This window comes from Poeciliopsis prolifica, unplaced genomic scaffold, assembly GCF_027474105.1.
Source record: "Poeciliopsis prolifica strain line A6 unplaced genomic scaffold, Auburn_PproV2 SCAFFOLD003, whole genome shotgun sequence".
NCBI classification, from domain to species: domain Eukaryota; kingdom Metazoa; phylum Chordata; class Actinopteri; order Cyprinodontiformes; family Poeciliidae; genus Poeciliopsis; species Poeciliopsis prolifica.
Genome location: NW_026562378.1, coordinates 2,555,954 through 2,568,818, shown reverse-complemented (window position 1 = coordinate 2,568,818; position 12,865 = coordinate 2,555,954).

Here is a 12,865-nt window from a genome sequence, read left to right as displayed (position 1 = left end):
TGGTTTATCAATTACAGCGTAGCCTAGCTGAAACCAGGCTAGGTTTAAGCTAAGCTTAAACCTTCACTGTGTGAATTTGAGTCTGACCCCTACCTCTCTTGTTTTAGGTCAGTTAAAGCAAATAGAAAAAATGCTTCTATTTCCTACACGCCAGAAAACTTAGGACATTTTTAGAGACGTTTTTCTAACTCCCTGAATTCAAAAGTTTACATACCTTTAAACTATATGGCTTGAGTCAAACCTTTTGGGTTTTGGACCAAAAGACTTTTATCTCTGGGACACAGCTCCTTCCTGAGCATTATGATGGTTGGATATTCACATTATGTTTAAATAATTGCATATCATTTTTTGAACAGATGAACGTAGCACCTTCAAGCATCTTTAGAAACCACTCTGGTGTCTAAGAAAGTAGTTAACAATTCCTCAAATGACTAGAGTGCCTCGATTATTAAGATTCCTCAAGGAAAATTATCATTAAATTATATTTTGCTATTTAGTACCAAATGTTCTGGCCGGATAATTATTTGTGTCGTACAACACTCTCACCTCCATCAATGACTTGTTGACAAATGCTAAGTGCTCCTAGCACAAAATAGGATGATCAGACATCCTCTTGTCCCAGGACATTTCCAGGTTTTAATTGCTTTTTGGGGGACTGACAGGCATCCTTAAATTGACTGGAATACAACGATCTTTCTCCCAGAACTTCTGCCTACTGGCCTATTTGGAACAAATGAAGAGCGCGGCGGGTGTATGCATACAGGTGGAGCGGAGACTCATGCAGATAGGTGGAACACAGCAGCTTTGTAGGCGATACTTAGCTTTATGGAGTCGGACCAAACGGAAAAGAAATTTCCTGCCCCACCCCTTCCCACTAAATGGATGGCAGAGTCCACTGTGGCGGGTACACAGCTTTTCTAAATATGATGAAGGTGCCGTCATCGTTCACATGGAAACAAAAGCTATAAATGGCCATATTCACCCAGTAGGTTAACAAGACTGAAATGAATAAGAAAACTAAAGACTGGAGAAAACATCTGTTTAAAAGTGGTTTTGTCAACCTGCTGCTTTACTATTTTTACCATTAAATTTTATATAATTTCAGACATTAAGGGGATTGTTAGAGATGCACATCAAAAATTTGGGCCAACATTAACACCGTTTCTATGACAGTGTTTGATAATTTATTCAATCAAGTATTTTAGTTGGTTAATCATCAGAATAATCGATCAATTGCTCCAGTAGTGAAATAATGGAGTAACAACAGCAAAAAATCAATGTGTTTCATGTCTCATCTTACCAAGTGCCTCTTCTGTCAGTGAGGTTTGCACAGTTGGAAGCATCCTCTTCTTTTCTTAAGCTAGCCGTTTCAGTCCCACCTGGTTTCTCCTAAACGTTTGGTACAGGAGGGCAATCAGTGAGCTTTTTATGGATTATTTTATGGCATATGGTGGCGTCTCTTGAAGGGGAGAGTGCACTGCAAAAACACAAAATCTTACTGGGTAACTTTGTCCTAGTTTCTAATGCAAATCTATCAGAACCATTGAAATAAGACAAAACTAACTCAGAAGATATGAAAGACCGTTTTAAGTTCTAGTTTCATTGGCAGATTAATGTCTGATGGGGAAAATGGTCTCATCAGTGAAGTAATCAGCCAATGGAACTAGAACTTTTCCCATTCTATGCTGTGTTTAATAAATGTCCCAAAGTTAAAACCAACTGCTTAGTTCCCATATTTCAAGCTTCATTTTTTTAAATATGTTTTTTTATGTGAGGGCAGACCACATTTGGTTCAGGGTGGTGGTGCCGGATCGAGGCCGTCAAAGCGGGCTTGCTCTTCAGCAAACAGTGGGAGTGTGTAGCTGCCAGCTGATGGATTACCCTGACATCTGCTCCATTCACTCCTCGGCAGCGTTGCTACAACAACCGCAGTCCGCCCCTCAAAAAATGCTCCTCTCTTCACCAAGAGGCCGGGAAGCCTTTTTGTAAAACGGTGCCCCCCCCCCCACCTCCCCTCTCTAAAGCCAGATACAATTCGGATGCTGTGTGTTCTGTGGAAGTAACAAAAAAAAAAGGGAAGGTGGGGAGAGGGCTTTTTACCACTGCTAAGGCCAAGAGGATTTCAATCAGAGTGATAGAATAGGACTTAGCACACAGAATATTTGACCCAAAGCATTCCTCAGCTAAACTTTGACTTGGTACAATGACATTTTGAAAAAGGAGCTGGCCGGACAGCTTGGGTTGGACTCATGCAAAGCGTCGTTGTTCGCGCAGGATCGTCTGACGGCCTCCCGCAGCGCCGGGTCAGAACAGAAAGAACACAAACTGTGCGTAAATGTGAAAGACGCCATGTTTGTTTCATGTGTTAGTTTTAAACCGTACTGTTTAAAAGTTAAATTTTTTTTTTTGGTAACACTGCGGAATATTTAGTTCAGCATGTTGGGACTTTTCCATTCGCAGAGAAGGATGCTTGTTTATGACCTTGAATTTGAAATGTTGCCGCGGAAGCGAGTCTCAGCCGATCGCACGTTGAGCTCCGTGCAAATTTTACAGCGTTAGCGCCAGCTGAACAACTGGCTCACTGATCCTAATCGATCAGAAACAACAGGGGGAGGAGATGACTCAGTGCTCAAGGATCAGCTGCTGCAGAGCAGACGCGGCCAGGCCAAAGCGCAGCAAGACTGGAGAAACTGGACACCAGAGTCCTGAGCATCATGACCAGTGAGTTCTGGTGAAGACTGTGTGTCACTGATGAGTGCAGTGAGTCGTTTTGCCGTTTAAACATGATCTTGATCTTATTGAAGTGGCAGAATGGTATTTGGCATCGGCAGCACCAGAAATCTAATTATAGATTTTTGCCTTTGGCTTGGAAAGTTCTGCTCCATGAAGCTTTCCACTGCATGGAATGCATAATGATACATTTGTTTAATTGCACCACCATTTTTTTTTTTTTTTTTAAGAATTTGACATCAAATTCTTCGTTCCAGAGTGGCGCTTCATTTGCGTCAGCAGAAGAAGAAGCAGAGATCCCGACTTGTTCCCGACATGTCAAGTGATTTGGGAATTGAACTGATGTGTCTCATGGTGTCGTGCGGGTCTGCCGGAGGTTCGGGGTGTTGGTCGGTGCCAGTGCACCTGTGAACACCTGCGTTACGGTGAAAAGGTTTGCCACACCGAGCCGGCTCTTATCGCTGCAGCTGTCTCACACACACCACCAAATGCCTGCAGCAGCAATCACACTAAATTAGCTCTCTGAGGAATTTGGTTTGAAGTTTTACGTCCGATCATTTAGATAAGGAACTTCCAGCGTCGTGACGTGGAGCCCAAACGGCACAGCGGCTCTGGAAACTGTGACAGCCAGCTCTCTGCAGAGAACAGTGTTTGTCAGCAGGCTGAATATTTATTGCTGAAGCCGCTTGATAAATGTTATTATTCTATCTACTTTGACAGCAACATTCAGATTGTAATCTCATTTGCCAACAATGACGTTGACTCAGAAGAACGAAGATGAAAGGGGGATCGAGGTGTTTATGAAGACTGTCATCAAGGCTTGCATAAATCACACAGTGCGCACCTGAACGTCGCCTCCAATAAATCAGAACCCGGATAATTAGCGACGACTGAAAAAGAAAGAAGGATTTGTTATTGGTTGGTTAGAATAAGTCGTGGTTGCAACATGTTGGATAATGATAATGATAATTCCATAGAGCCAAGCTAAAAGAGAAAAAAAGCTGTTTGCTCTCTGGTAAAAGGTTTTCTGTGGATGAATTGTTTTGTGAAGGTGAATGTTCTCTATGTGACTTTAACGCTGAGCTCAGTTGATGCAGCTCACCTGCAGCTCACCTGCAGCTCATCTGCAGCTCACCTGCAGCTCACCTGCAGCTCATCTGCAGCTCATCTGCAGCTCTTTGCAGTTTGTTCTCTTCCTTTCATGTCTCATGTCCATCTGCTGCATGCTGAGGCGTCTTCTGGTAAAATAAAAATTTCAAGGAATAAAAAATGGAACGTCACTAAAAGTTTTCAAGATATATATATATAAAGCAATTCTTTTGGTGAAAAAATATTTAAAAACTGTTGTCCGCAAATGATGTAATGCCCAAAGTGCAACAGCAGAATCATATAAAACAAGTTGACATAAGCAGTATGAGCATTCGAAGAAGATCCTGATTCCTGAAACAATTCTGTCTTGCATTTTTCTTGGCAGTGTTTACCTTCTCCTCTCATTTATTAACTTCCTCAACTTGCATTTGAAATTTAATGGGGGGGAAAAAAAAAGAACAGAGGCGGATAAACATAAGAACGCCGTCCCAGTTACCTCAGTGTAAAAGCGATGGTGTGTGCAAAGAGTGTGACATCAAGTCATCGCTACCAGTTGTGACTTGTACTATAAGTGGACTTGGATTTGGCCTCTTTGTTTGTGAAGTGCTGGGATCTTTTTCCAGGTGCGTTGCAGCAAGAAGATCCTGGTCTTTGCTTTCGGACATTTCTGCCTTTTACTGCCCCGCTGTGCTCATTATTTTATGACCATAGTGCAAAATCTTGCCGTGTCATTTTGGTCTAGCATCTAGTGCGAATGTCTTATCACACTTGAAATAAGACAAAAGACGATCTGAACATTAACCACCAATATGACGTACCCGTCGTTTTCTTCTAGCCAATCAGGGATGGGCAACTGAACACTCATGTTTGCATGATTACATTTACAGCACCAGTCGTTACAGTGAGATGTGGTGTTTGTGCAGTGTTGGAGTACTCTGAATTGCAAGACTTCAGGTTTGTATTTTTTGGATCCACAAGCTAAAGACTGTTTAAGACGCCTCCCTTCTCCACAAAGGGCTGCACAGCAAACGTCTCAGGAAAAATATGGCGGTGATGGAACTCAGATTTGACCTGACTATTTGGCAACCTTTTTGATCATTCAAAACAGTAAAAACATCGACCAAAGCAACAAAGGCAACAAAATGCTGATGTAAATGAGGCTCAACCAACCCGCAGTCCTCGAAGACTTACTTTGATTCAGTTCAGTTCGGTTTATTTATACAGAGCAGATTCACAACAAATGTTGCCTTCAGGCACTTTACAAAAAAATAAATAAATAAATCATTTGGATTCAGTTCTATGTACATGTCGTTCCAGTTCTGATCTTGGGAACTGCTAACACAGATAATGATGCTCTTAGATGAAGCCACCAACATTATGGAGAAATGTCTCAAGAAGAAAGCAGAAGCAGACTGTGGTCAAAACACCCATCCAACCGAGAGCACAGAAACGCCACTTAAAACAACTTTGACGCACTCCTGCAAGAATTTGAGTCCTACAAAGAAAGAAAGAAAGAAAGTCCAGCTTCAAACACCAGCCAGAGATATGAAGCCTGAGCTGTAGACGGTTTCCTCCTAAAAAAAAAAAGGTCCAGAAGGAGCCAGGCAACAACCCACAGACTCAGCTGTGGGCGGTGGAGCAATGAATGAGATGAAACGCTTTTATACATACCAGAGTACTTAGTTTTGCCAATGACACGGCGTCTGATATCTCTGAGACAATACTGAGAATTATGACTCAGTGTTTTCAGTCAATGAAAAACGGCAAGAATCCAGCAACTAAATTAGGGCAACGGTGACATTTTGAAATACTTTATGAATAAAATAATTTACTCTGTATTGTGCTTGTGTATGTACCTTATATGGAGGATCACTTTTACAGGGGGTCCTCATTTGTTTGTTTTGTTTTGGGGTTTTTTGCAGGTCCATTTCACTCTTCGTTAGATTTAGAGGAATTCTGTTTTGGCTAACTGGTAGGGGTTAGGGAAACTGTCTGGGTGAGGCGTAAATTCAGTTACTAATATGACTGAAAGTCAATACAAAGTCCTCAGTTAGTGCAGAAAAACAAGGATGTGTGTGTGTGTGTGTGTGTGTGTGTGTGTGTGTGTGTGTGTGTGTGTGTGTGTGTGTGTGTTAATATCTGGCTGCCGACTCTGCTTTGGCCATTTTTCTAAATATTTACAGACACCCCCCCAAAAAAAAGCAAACCTCTTGAAAGATTTTTGTGATCCTCCATCTGCGATACATGTTAACTATGATTATGTTTAATTATTGTACAGGTTGTACCTAGCGGTCTTCAGATCCAAAGCTATATGGAGGATGTATCTTAGATATTGTGTCAGATCACACACAAGCAATGACTTGGTCTCTGAAGAGCTAACTCTTGCTATTTAGGTGAAACTGACAATTTAGCCCATATCAAAAACCGTATGCACGTTTTTAAAAAATGCTTTAGTATCTCGAACCAAACATGCCTGAATATCCTCAGCATTCCAAGTTTTTATATTCAGGAAAGCTTAAATGAAGTCATTTTGTTTTTCATTTAGAAATGTCCCTCTGCATTTGTTTCCTGTGGAACGATGAGGCGACAATCGCTTCTTCTCCTCCACCCGAGCGACTGGCAAAATTTGCACATGTGAAGTTTTGACCGTTTGTCAGTTTCCGTTCCAGGGATGGTTTACGGTTTTGCTTCCACACCAGTTACATCACATGAATGAGCGAATGAAGGTAAAGTTCTTGAACTTGGCAAATGAAAATGAAGTCAAACAAAAACAACAAAAACAATTGAGATTCAATTTTATGTTCGTGTTTCTGAGGTAGGAAATGAGAAGCCTTTCTTCCTGACATAATGCTTTCCCATGACTGCCTCATGTTGCTTTTTGCTGCCTCCCTCCTCCCCTCAATCACTGTTTAGACAGCTTGAGGCTCCTGAAGAACGGAAAGTTTATATTTATTCTGAGGCTTTGGAACTCATTCCAAGAAAAGCTAAGAGATTTGTTTCCTGCAGAAACAAACGTTTATCTTTGGTGCAGAAAGTAGTCTAATTGAGACAGCAAGGTGTACCTGTATTGATTTTTGATTCGAGTCTGTCACGGATAACGTAACCGGTATTGTTTACTGCTGTGCAAACTGATCAAAAGTGTCCAGAAATATGCATTGTCTTGTCTCCCTTTCCACCTTGGACACATTCCAGCTGTATTTGTCTGGAGCGATGATTGTCTTGGAGTTCAGTTTTTTTTTTGCTGAGCAGAAAAATACAGCTGGCCTGACAACCGGTGGCAGATTTAAGTCTGGAGAAACAGGTGGTGAGCCACCACAAGAGCCGTCATCATCTGCTAGCGTTTGGTTTTTATTTTATTTTATTTTTCCTCCTCTTAGAGGGTTTTATCTTTCACGGGAAGTATATGTCTCTCAGCTTCCACCTCACAAAGCAAAGTGGGATCGTAACAGTGGTCAATTCCAAGTCAAGCCTCAACTCTCCCATGTTCAACATCTTCCCATCTAACCTGGTCTGGCTAAGATGTCTTTATTTAGACACTTGGTTACTCCTGTTCACACAGACCTTCACAAGACTATGGACGGGGTTTCGCTGTGAGGTTCCACTGGGTGTTTGCCAACTGCTGCAGCCGCTAGTCTGAAGGAGCTGTGTGAGGGAGGAGCTGTTCTGTGGGGTGGACGCTGCAGCTCAGAGGAGCAGCTTCCTCTCAAAAGTTGATGAGGTAGTAACATAGAAAAAAGAGCAGAGAGGTAGCTGTAGAAAAGGACTTTCACTGCTGCGCAGCATGTATCTAACATCCAAAGATGGACAGAAAACTGAAACAGGATGTTACAGCAGAATAGGCTGACATCATCATCCTGCTCATGTGAAGCATTGATGCTCCTCATGTGTTGATTGCACATCATCCCATCCAGCTGTCTAAAAAGGACCAAAGGTTAATTTTCCATTTTGTAGATTTGATCCTTAAAATACCAAAATTTCCACTGAACTTTATATTTTGGTCTGTTTGAGGATGTCATTTTTAAATAATTGATCATTTGATCAGTAGTGTTGCAGACTTTTTACCAAATACTTTTTTTTTTTTTTTTACTCTTACTTGAGTAATTTCTTAGACAGCTACATTTTACTTTGTGATATTTTTGGCTTTAGAGGCCTTTATTTGAAAGTATTAATACATGCAGCAAATGTCACCAGGCAGGGATTCGAACCTGCGACGGCTGCGTGGAGGACTACATATGGGTCTCGTTATGTGGGTTGTGCATAACCTCTCCACCATCACCTACTTTTTACTTTTACCTGAGTAAAAGTACGTTGAAGTAATGCCACTCTGAGTCGAGTACAGTTCTCAGGTCCTCTGCCCACGTCTGAATGTAAACATCAAGACTTGCTCATCGCCAGTCGATCTGGGAATTCAACTAGTGCCTGGGAGTCGGGTCTGGAGGTCCGAGCACAAAGTTTGAGAGCCGCTGCTCTGTGAAAAAGTACAATTTGCAGGTTCGTCGTACTGCACACGGTTAAAAGTCACGGCATGTCATGTCATGAGGACAGGACTGAGCAAGAATTCCTGAGTTGTTCTCCGTCGGTAGTAAAAACACTCCATGCAGCCAGGACTCCCACACAGTCAGGCCAGTGTAAAGTGGTCATGCATCCCGGCAAATCTGTCACCAGACGCTTAGTGTGTCGCCCCCAGCCGCTGACGGCCGCAGTCTGAGCCCTTTGTCCGCCTGACTGCTGCACAACAGACGGAGATTCGCATTCCCCTCGACCTAAAGGCTGCACTCTGCGGTGGGAATACTTTTACGACACACATTTGATCTCCCCAGCTTGTCATCCAGTAAAAGAACGCTTTAGCTGTGGACAGGCCGCTGTACTCAGCTTGGTGATCGGGACCGGTTAGAACACACCACTACCTGCCCCCGGGAGCGAGGAGCACGTAAATCACAGAGGGGCTTCCTGCTCTGATTCACCGATGTGTCAGACGGTATCAGCGCATGCCAACCCCTGACAGACGGAGAGTAAAACTGCCTGCTGACAAGTATTTAAAGTAAACCGAATGCTTAAAAAGCGGAACGGGAAAGCTCTTCGTCACTGAGAAGCTCCGTGCATTACTCGGCTTTGAGAAATTTATTGGCCTAAAATTCCTTTGCAAAAGACATTCACATTCCTGAGCTGACTTGTTATTTACAGCATTGAGAGCCCAGAGCCGTGCAGACCGACCGAGGAACCCGGCGCCGTGGCGTAACTCAGCGAGCGATACTAAGAGTTTGGAAACATCTTTCCATCTTTGCAGCAAGTTGAAGGGATGGTTATTTGAAGGTTTGGTGACGATACATTGGAACGTATCATCACTATAAAATAAACACATTCCACGTTTTTTTTGTCTTATTTTCCTTCTACTTTAAATTGTGTGAATCTTGTCACATAAAATCTCAGTAAAATATCTTAAAATTTTTAGCTTGTAATTTAAGCAAGTCTTAAAGAGTAAAGGGGGACAAACACATGAGCACATGTGTTTATGTGCACATGTGTTTATGTGCACATGTGTTTATGTGTGTATGTGTTTATGTGCTCATGTGTTTAAGTGTGTATGTGCACATGTTTAAGTGTGTATGTGCACATGTGTTTGTGTGCACATGTATTTTTGTGCTCATGTGCACATGTGCTTTTGTGCTCATGTGCACATGTGTTTATGTGCACATGTGCACATGTATTTTTGTGCTCATGTGCACACAGAGTTCTAATTTCAATGTGTTATCATCAAACTTCAATAATAACTGTCCCTTCAACAAATGAGCCATGTTTTTTTAATTTGTGTGTAACTTATTCTCAGTCAGAATTGTATTTTTTTTTTTGGTTTTTGTGTCAGAAAAAATGAGAGAACAGCCAGCATCATGGTGATTAAAACAACAACCACAAGTTATGGAGAAAAATATTTGACAAAAAGATTTTCTAACTTCTGAAATTCTGTCTGTATTTCAATAACTTGTGCGGGTTGCGATTTTAGTAAGTGAATCTAAAATCTACAAGTGCAAAGTCTTATGAATACGATCCTAGTTTCTACAGTTGCAGCATTTTCCCTTCACATGAGGAAACAAGTGTTGAAATGACATCACAGGGGAAAGTCATCAAACCTGATCGTACAAAACACAACTAACTCGTGGGAGAGAGAGGTGCTGGTATTTTGGGCCATTGGAGGTGGTCCACTAAAGCAACTCACACTACATTTGTTATTGTGAGTACAAAATAAATAATCAATTTGCCATTGAATTAAAGTCAAGGGAATTCAAATTGACCAGGGTCCAAAACAATGGACTCTGGGCGACACAAGCTGTCTTAACGCAAACTATTGCAATATATACATTTTCTTGCAAACACTGGAGTGACAAAATGTATTGTGATTGACTGGAAATCTGTAAATGCACCAAAAGTGCACAAAAAACTGAAAAATGTTTGGATATCATTAACACTTGTTATGTAGTTTGTGCTCATGTGCACATGTGCTTTTGTGCACATGTGTTTGTGTGCACATGATTCTTCTGGTGAAGGGTTTTCGTTTTCTTTCTGTGTCTGTGAGAGATAATTCCCTGATCACCGTCTAAATCGACATTTTGATAATCAAAAATAATTTTATACACTCCAGAGACGCCACAACAAAACTACCCCTGAATCTGCCAGCAATGAGGAAGCAACAGAATATGATGGAATAAGGTAAGAACACAAAATATGACTACTTTTCTTTCAAATTAAATGCTGACGTTATTAATGAACATTTTAAACTGTAATTGCAATGAGATTAAAATATGTGGTTCTAATGGCTTTGGCCATGAAGGTCAGCAGGGGGAGAGTTTGATGCAACATAAACACATACAGATTTCATCAAATGAATTTTGGTGGTAATCTTTGACATGTCCAACCCATTTAGCGGTTATTTAACAATAATATTGAATGAAATAAGAAGTAAACTAGAATCAAAAACAACATAAGATCCTAACAAGTTCAAATGATAATCATATATTCCTAATATGTCACGCATGCAAGTAAGAACAAAACCCAGAAGCTTGAACAAACCGCCGACTTCTGACACGTCTGCAACGCGTGAACGCAGCAGTTACTGTCTATAGTTTTTACTTATGTCGCGCAAAAGACACCAGAAATAACCGACGTGAGACAAAAAGTGGAAGCCATTGTCATCCTCTGCTGTGAAACCAGCAGTCTGGAAAGATAAGCAGAGAGAAAATCCCAGCGCCTCAGGGCCGAGACAGAGCTGATAATAGCTCCACTGCACCCACTGTGGTATGCAGAGAGTAATTACTGAACGACCTGTACTTTCTTGCTGCCGTACAAAAATGTTTCAGCACCTCCGAAGATTAAGACGGACATTTTTTAGTTTTTTGCTTTTGTGTCATTTATTTGCTCTTTTGTTGTTTTTTTATTCACAGAGCACCAACTTCATTACAAGTTTATTAATCACACTCATTCAAGGTTGAGCTCAGAAGTATTCGTAACCCCGTCACATTTAGGTATAAATGAATCATTTCATCTGACCAGCTTGAGGCCCCGGTGGCCATAATTCATAAAGATACCTGTGAATCAAACTAGAGACAAATACGTCAACGATTGTTACCCCTGTTCATGTGGCGCCTCCTCCCTTCATTCAGAAACAAACTTCTAAGTAAAATGAAAAGAACTTTATCTTGCACAGTGCCAGGATAATAACGTATAGGTTTGAGCTCAACTTCAATGGTGGCAATAAAAACTGACACTTTGTTATGACAACAAGCCTTCAAAAGGGTCAGCCATAAAGGTGCAGATGGAGTTATAAATAATATAATAATTTGTAAAAATGTCTTTAAAGGGACAGAATGATCTAAAATCAACATTTTTGAGCTTAAAATCATGCTATAAAGTTATTCCCTTATCACAAACTTGCCTGGAGTGTTGACTCCCCCCACTCAGATCCTTCAGACTAGCGAGCAACAATTAGCAAACATGTGGTGGAGCCGTGCTTCTGCTGAGTTCATTATAAGAGCTGCATCTCAGTGTAACGCTGGTAAAAATGTTGTTAAAGGGTGGACAGTTCTTCGAGGTGAGACGTTGTGATGACTTCCTGAAGATAAGTCATGAAGATGGTCTAGTTCCTGAAGATGGAACAAGACTCCCGGGAAATCTTGCAACTCCATCTCCTAACTCGCCACCGGGCGGGCGAGCGGGCGGCTGGGGGGAAGGAGGAAGAGGGAGTGTTGTGCTTTTATACCAGAACGCCGGGCTGTGACCAAGTTCTATAAAGCTGTACCGCTACAACCACTAACACAATTCAACTGCCTGAGCACAGCTGGTTTTGGGCTAAATAATGCCAAACTAAAAGAATCGCACGAAAATGTCAACATTTGCACAGAAACAAAGACATAGCCCTAAATATCTTGTTTTAAAATGTTGATTTGGGGATGAGTTTAATTTTAAAGAGACAGAGTTTCACCATATTAAACTACAAAGTCAAATTTCTTTTCAGTCATATTTAATATACATAGCATTTATCAAAATTACTTGATGCTGCTCTAAAACGGGACAACATGTGACTTCATCAGAGCTTCCCCCTCTGACTTTCCAATCTACATTTCCTCTCCAACATAAAATAGTTACCTTCCATCGTCACTCACATCCATTCTGCAATAATCACCGCGAACATTTCCAGTCTGGTTTTCGCACTGAAACAGCGCTCATCGAAACCACAAGCGGTTTCCTCATGGCAGCTGATTCCAGACTTCTCGCCATCCTCATCCTCCTTGACTCATGTGCCGCGTTTTCTTTTCATTGATTTTTTGCATTTCGTGTCCTTGAGTGTCAAGAAATGTCTATTGGGAAGGTGCTTTAGATGCAAAAGGAGATTGTAAAAGGAGATCAAATGAATGAAGTATATTAATCTAGAATTCATCTATATTTCTTCAAGTTTTCAATTTGAAAAAGCTCAGAAAAAGCTCCAGGGGTTTGAAACGTTCTTATATAATCCATCTAAACAGCTACTGATAATGATAAATAACCCTGCGTTTTG